The sequence below is a fragment of the Odocoileus virginianus genome, chromosome 8 (genome assembly GCF_023699985.2).
Source record: "Odocoileus virginianus isolate 20LAN1187 ecotype Illinois chromosome 8, Ovbor_1.2, whole genome shotgun sequence".
Taxonomy (NCBI): domain Eukaryota; kingdom Metazoa; phylum Chordata; class Mammalia; order Artiodactyla; family Cervidae; genus Odocoileus; species Odocoileus virginianus.
The window spans coordinates 13806077-13813617 of NC_069681.1; the positions used below are offsets into that span (position 1 = coordinate 13806077).

General features: G+C 41.2%; 1 long non-coding RNA gene across 1 annotated transcript; it reads left to right on the plus strand.

Moving 5' to 3' along the window:
* Positions 1-1277: 1277 nt before the first annotated feature.
* On the plus strand, positions 1278-6935 carry LOC110138299 (uncharacterized). The gene is made up of 2 exons (XR_002314182.2): positions 1278-3725; positions 4678-6935. It is a non-coding gene; the product is annotated as an uncharacterized lncRNA (long non-coding RNA).
* Positions 6936-7541: the final 606 nt, after the last annotated feature.

A 7541-nucleotide genomic window follows, 5' to 3' on the forward strand; every position in this document is an offset into this window, starting at 1 on the left:
GTGCTTCCTCCAGCCCAGCATTTCTCATGATGTACTCTGCATATAAGTTAAATAAGCAGGGTGACAATATACAGCCTTGACGTATTCCTTTTCCTATTTGGAACCAGTCTGTTGGTCCATGTCCAGTTCTAACTGTTGCCTCCTGACCTGCATACAGGTTTCTCAAGAGGCAGGTCAGGTGGTCTGGTATTCCCATATCTTTCAGAATTTTCCAGTTTATTGTGATCCACACAGACAAAGGCGATGGCATAGTCAATAAAGCAGAAATAGATGTTTTTCTGGAAATCTCTTGCTTTTTCAATGATCCATCGGATGTTGGCAATTTGATCTCTGGTTTCTCTGCCTTTTCTAAAGCCAGCTTGAACATCTGGAAGTTCACGGTTCATGTATTGCTGAAGCCTGTCTTGGAGAATTTTAAGCATTACTTTACTAGCATGTGAGACGAGTGCAACTGTGCAGTAGTTTGAGCGTTCTTTGGCATTGCCTTTCTTTGGGATTAGAATGAAAACTGACCTTTTCCAGTCCTGTGGCCACTTCTCCTTTTTCCTGGGTCCTGGTGCACACGGTTCTATCTGTGCCCTCCAAAAGTCTGTCTCCCCAGGCCTGTGTAAGTTCTGGCGGCTCTGTGGTGGAGTTAATGGTGACCTCCTCCAAGATTGCTTATGCCATACCCAGGTCTGCTGCACCCAAAGCCCCTACCCCTGCAGCAGTCTACTGCTGACCCCTACCTCTGTAGGAGACACTCAAACACAGTTTTGTCTTAGTCTCTGTGGAGTCTCTGGGTCCTGAGGGCATAAAGTTTGAGCCCTCTGAGCATCTCTGAGTGCTTGCTCCTTGGAAGAAAAGTTATGACAACCTAGACAGCATATTAAAAAGCAGAGACATTACGTTGCCAACAAAATCCATCTAGTCAAAGCTATGGCTTTTCCAGTAGTCAGGTATGGATGTGACATTTGGACTATAAAGTAAGCTAAGCACTGAAGAACTAATGCCTTTGAACTGTGGTGTTGGAGAAGACTCATGAGAGTCCCTTGGACTGCAAAGAGATCCAACCAGTCCATCCTAAAGGAAATCAGTCCTGAATATTTACTGGAAGGACTGATGCTAAAGCTGAAACTCCAATACTTTGGTCACATGATGTGAAGAACTAACTCATTGGAAAAGACCCTGTTGCTGGGAAAGATTGAAGGCGTGAGGAGAAGCGGACGGCAGAGGATGAGATGGTTGGATGGCATCACCGACTCAATGGACATGAGTTTGAGTAGGCTCTGGGAGTTTGTGATGGACAGGGAGGCCTGGCGTGCTGCAGTCCATGGGGTTGCAAAGAGTTGGACACAACTGAGCGACTGAACTTACCTGAACTCTCCCTGTTGGTGATGGCTTATTAGTTCCGTATTCCTTACCTGGACTTCCAGTTGTAAAATGACTCATGCAAATGGTTACGAGGATGCCTGGCCAGGGTGGGCCGTTTCAGTCTGTGTTCATCCCCTAACAATTGTATTACTGAAAGCTCAGCCTCTTTGTACATCAGAGCAAATCAATTCCTGGTGACAGAGTTCTGGGTGAAGTAGAAAAGAACAGCTTTACTACTTTGCCAGGCAAAGGGAGACACATCAGGCTCCTGCCTCAAAAAGCTGTGTCCCAACCTGGGAGGATTTGAGGATGGGTTTTATAACAATGATTCATAAGCAGGGCCTCTGACAAGATTAATGTGTGAGCAAGGCTGAAGCTGAAGCTCCAGTACTTTGGCCACCTGATACGAAGAGCCGACTCATTGGAAAAGACCCTGATGCTGGAAAAGATTGAAGGCAGGAGGAGGAGAGGATGACAGAGGATGCAAGGGTTGGATGACATCACTGACTCAATGGACATGAATTTGAGCAAGCTCCGGGAGATGGTGATGGACAGGGAAGCCTGTTGTGCTGCATGCAGCCCACGGGATTGCCAAGAGTTGGACATGACTGAGAGACTGAAAAACAAGAACTTGTACTCCCTTATCTTGTCTCAGGTGGGGGTCTCCCAATCTTGATGAACTGCTCTAGTCCCTTTAATCTTGTCTCAGGTGGTTTCTTGGCTGCTCCTCCCCTAATTAGCAACTGTTAGAAGCTGCCCTTTGGAACTTAGGGAAAGCCATGGAGGCTGGAGTCTTGCCCGCAAGAAATGGGAGATGGAAAAGCTTCAGTGCCTGGGAGACCCACAGGGCCCTGCTCGGTTTCAATATTTATATATTATGCCTTTGCTATCTTTTCATTATTTTATATGTTGATCAAAGTAATGTCATTCTTATTTTACTAGTTTCTAATTTTTTTCCTGAACATTTTTCCCCTTTAGGATTTGAAAATTAGTAATAGGAATGATCATTCTTTCATCTTCAACTTTTAGATTGTTTACTTTTTCCCCTTTGGCTTTGTGGTATCTCCTTGATCTCTATAATCATTATTTTTTATGCACTAGATGTGTGTGGTGATTACAAGAATGCTTTATGACACAGAGAAAGGCTCACAATTTAAAGTCTCAAAAAAATAAGGTAAAATAAAGCAGGACTCAAAATTGCAAGTACAGGGATTTCCTGGTTAAAAATCCGCCTTGCAATGCAGGGCAATGTGCGTTCAATCCCTGGTTGGGGAACTAAGATCTCACATGGCTGCAGAAAAACTAAGCTGAGTGCCACAGCTAGTGAGCTTAAGCCACAAGGAAGATCCTGTGTGTAGCAACTAAGTCCCAGTGCAGCCAAATAAATAAATGAAATATTAAGAAGAATTCTAAGTACAGTGGGAACCCAAATGACTATTTAAACATTTTTTGTTTTACACTATCCCAAAATATTGACAGACATCACTCTGGGTAGTGAGATTATGAATAATTTTTTTTTTAAGATTTCTGTGTATTTTTTATGTTTTCTGCAAAACATATATGTTTTATGTATTTATTTGAATCATAGCCAAAAGTTGGAAGTGAAGCCAAAGGGGTGATTTTGTTGAAGAATTCCTACAGCTGCTAAGGGTTGTCCATCCACAAGAAGACTTCCCTTACAGCCCTGTCTTGAGGCACCTGTTTCTGGTTTTCTGGTGGGCAGCTGGTAGGTTTGTGTAGAGAGCATGAGTGTGGGAGCTTGTGTGTGTAGGGGGGCGCCGGGGGGTGCACAGTAATCCAAGGGAGAGGTCTGACAGTCTGATTTCTCCTGGGAGGTACCAGAGCTCTCTTAGTCTATGGTTAAAAGCAGTGCTATTTAGAATAGAATGGAAATAACATCTGGATCCACATAGAAGTTATCTGGTCCAGGTCACTCTCCATCTTAGATTCATTTTTCCCAAACAAGGTTATTTGAGCAAGTTCTGGCCTTTTAAATCAGATTGGTAGTGTACTATTAGATATATTTTTCAGCCTCACTTTGCTTAATTTTCCCAATCATTAAGGGCTAAATAATAATATTATTATTTAGCAGAATATCTCCTGCTATCTCATTAAAGTGTCCTGAGGATTTAGGAATAAATGTCTCCTGTACATTTTTTTTTTTTTTTGGCTACTTCATAGGCCACAGGAGCTCTTTATAACAAACTAAGTTGCAAAGACATATAGGTTAGAAAGAAGTGTGTGTGTGTGTGTGTGTGTGTGTGTGTGTGTGTAATATGCTTTCCTTTTTCTTTTACCTTTCCAGGCTTTATTCCATTATTCTTCCTTCTGGGAAATGAAACAGAATGACTGAAGTCCTGTCGTGTCGAAAGGTTTGTTTAATGACTGTCCCATGTGAAAATATGCAGTGTTAACTGAGAAGCATGACTGATGGGACTGTGGAGGCCCATCAGACTGACTCATTTATCAGATGCTAAAGAGTGGTTTCATAGATTGGCTTTTCTGGTCATTTTTCAATAGAATTAAAGCCTGAGCAATTATAAGAAAAACAAAGAACTCTTAGGGTTGTTGTTGTTTTTTTCTTGGATAGGGTCATCTAACCATTTGGGAGCCCTAACATAATAATCTGTGATTTTTTCCCCCCAAGCTCATTTTTGTCACACAGAGCAGAAATGTGTGAATGAACATAAAACAACAACAAATTCCCATGTCAAATAAACATAAAGGAAAGACATTTTCAAGGGACTATTTTATGAGAGTTAATATATAGAGTGCAATTCTTGTCGATTGATCATATTCCGTTTTATTCAGGCTCAGGCTTCTGGTGAGCTTTTGGGTTAACAGACAGAAAATGAGATGATACAATTCTGATAATATATCATTCTTGTATGAACCCCCTCATCATTATGTCTAAACTGGCAACCTCTTTAGTTGAGTTGGGCACAACTTATGGCTCCATGCACCAATTACAAGGATATAAAATTAATGTAATGGTTCCTCCCTGGTGGGCCAGGGGCTAAGACTCTGTGCTTCCAATGCAGGGGGCCTAGGTGCAATTCCTGGTCAGGGAACCAGATCCCACAAGTTGGAACTAAGAGTTTTCATGCCACAGCTAAAGATCCCACATGCCACAAGGAAGATCGAAGACCCAGTGCAGGCAAATACATAAATATATATTTTTTAACAAAAAATAATATAAAATTAATGGAAGATATTTCATATGTGAGGTGGAGAGAGTAAAAAAAAGTGAAAGTGTTAGTTGCTCAGTTGTGTCTGACTCTGCAACCCCATGGACTATAGCTCACCAGGCTTCTCTGCCCATAGGATTTCCCAGGAAAGAATACTGGAGTGGGTTGCCATTTTCCTTCTCCACGGAATCTTCCCATCCCAGGGATCAAACCCTGGTCTCCTGTACTTCAGACAGATTCTCTACCTTCTGAGCCACTGGGGAGAGAGTTAGGACTGATGAAATAACAAGGTAATAGTTCAGGTCTACAATGTGTAGTCCTTTGCATTTGTACTCATCACATCTGATGTTTCCACATTGCTAACATGTGTGCCTTTCATGTGTGTAGTTTGAGGAGGGAGCAATGGATTTGTGCTACTGTAGGCATGGGAGGTTGCATTCTAATCACCAAGCTATGACCCAATAAAACCAGCATCTCACACAGGATCAGGACGGAGTTCTAATTCAGCCTTCTGTCTTGAATTGCTCACCCATCAACACAGAGCTGCTATATCTGAGCTGTTTTGAAAGTCTGGCGTGCTCACCAGAAACTGGCAGCAAGCCATTTTCTATGGAGATGTTTGTTTGGTGTTTAAAACATGCAAAACTTAGCATCTTTGGTAAAGTAGAAAAACAACAGTGTCTTATTCATAAATAATGATACTTTTCTGGACAAAAAATGTCAATAAAAAACCTGGTTTGAAACTAGACTTTTTTCCAGTATGAATAAGAGTTCAATTATTTTTCTCACTCAAGCTTTGGGCTTGCGTCTCTCTTTTTGGACAGTTTTGTGTCTCATTTCTTGTACAGATTTCTATTGCCTTCATGGCTTTCACAGAGAATTTAATCCTTGGCAGTGAAAAGAAAGAATCCCAGGGGGCAACTGGGGGGAGGTGGGAGGGACTAGCTAAGTTGAAGGAGTTCAATTTGAATTGAAAAATCCTTTAGTCATGCCAACGATGTGAAATCATCAAAGACACAAAGATCTTACCCAGTAAAAACAGAGGTAAACCTTGGCCTTTCAGGAAGCACATTCTCTTTTCATTGCTCAAAACTGTGATGTCAATCTTGCAGTAGGTTATCCTTGAAAGAGAATATTACTCTCACCTTTTAGAAACCCTTTGCTACTTTACAGTGTGATTATATGTGCTTCTGGAGAGCTGCGATGATTGAATACAAATTTGCACATCTTTTTCAGGTTTAAGCTGAAATTGTTTTCCGCAGTATCTACTGATTCAGGATGTGAAATTATATTCTCAATGGATCTCACTCAGATCTTATTTTGCACATGTATTTTCACCTATCTTCTTCCTCGACTGTACCAGGTAGAGTTCTTTGGTTGCAAGCAACAGTAATTGCTTCTGGTAAATCTAAGCAAGAAAGGAATTTATTGGGATTTCCCTGGTGGTCCAGTGGTTAAGATTCCATGCTGCCAGTGCAGGGGGCATGGGTTTGACCCCTGGGCAGGGAAGTTCCATATGCTGAGTAGCAAGGTCAAAAAAAAAAAAAAAAAAAAAGGAAAGAAAGAAATTTATTGGGCAAAGTCAGGAAGCTCAAAGGATTGAAGAGAGAAGACTGAAGATCCAGTGTCGGAAAGGACTGAACCAAGCAGCTCACGAGTCTCCACAGTGTGAAAGTCTCAACAGCTGCATCTAGAAGCAAGGATTGGGATTCCAAAGAGAGAGGGTTTGACTGGTTTAACTATGGTCAACTCTTCTCTCCTTGGTTGGGGGAAGGCACCCCGCTTCTGAACAATAGTCCCACCAGATGGTATCCGAATGGGAGGATGTAATCGAAAAGGGTAAATGGAGGATGCTATTACTGAAAGAACGTGGACTGAAAGCTAAAAGAAATAAACCCAAAATAACAACAACAGCAAAAAACAAACAAATGAGTACCATTCCCTCCCCTTTCCATTCTACTCTTTTTCTTCTCCTTTTGTATGTTTTCCTCTCTTCATTTCTCCTTTATCTTCTCTGTCTTTCTTGTCTCTTCCTTTTCCTTGCCCTTTAAAACTTGTTATCTTGGCTGGAACTTTTGCCATTGCTCTTGCTTCTTTGCCAGAGACCCTAACATAAAAATTGTATCACACCCCTAAATGGGAAAGAAATTCAATATACATATACATGTATATGTATATATCCCCTCTTTTTCTGATTTCTTAAATGAACAATGCAAAGAAGTAGAGTTAAAAGAATGGGAAGACTAGACTAGAGATGTCTTCAAGAAACTTGGACGTATCAAGGGAACATTAAAAGGACAGGCATGATAGAGGACCTAACAGAAGCAGAAGAAATTAAGAAGAATACACAGAACTCTACCAAAAAAAAAAAAATCCTAATGATTTGGGTAACCATGATAGTGTGGTCACTCACCTAGAGCCAGCCATCCTGAATTATGAAGTCAAATGGACCCTAGGAAGCATTACTACAAACAAAGCTAGTGGAGGTGATGGAATTCCAGGTGAGCTATTTCAAATCCTAAAAGATGATGCCATTAAAGTACTTCACTCAATATGCCAGCAAATTTGGAAAACTCAGCAGTGGCCACAGTACTAGAAAAGGTCAGTTTTCATTCCAATCCCAAAGAAGGGCAGTGCCAAAGAATGTTCAAACTACTGAACAATTGTGTTCATTTTGCATGCTAATAAGGTTATGCTCAAAATCCTTCAATCTAAGTTTCAGCAATGCATGAAACAAAAACTTCCAGGTGTACAAGCTGGGTTTAGCAAAGGCAAAAGAACCGGAGGTCAAATAACCATCATTCGTTTGATCAAAGAAAAGGCAAGGAAATCGACAGTGTGAATCACAACAAACTGTGGAAAATTCTTAAAGAGATGGGAATACCAGACCACCTTACCTGTCTCTTGAGAAATCTGTGTGCAGGTCAAGAAGCAACAGTTAGAACCAGACATGGAACAACAGACTAGCTCCAAATTGGGAAAAGATTACCTCAAGGCTGT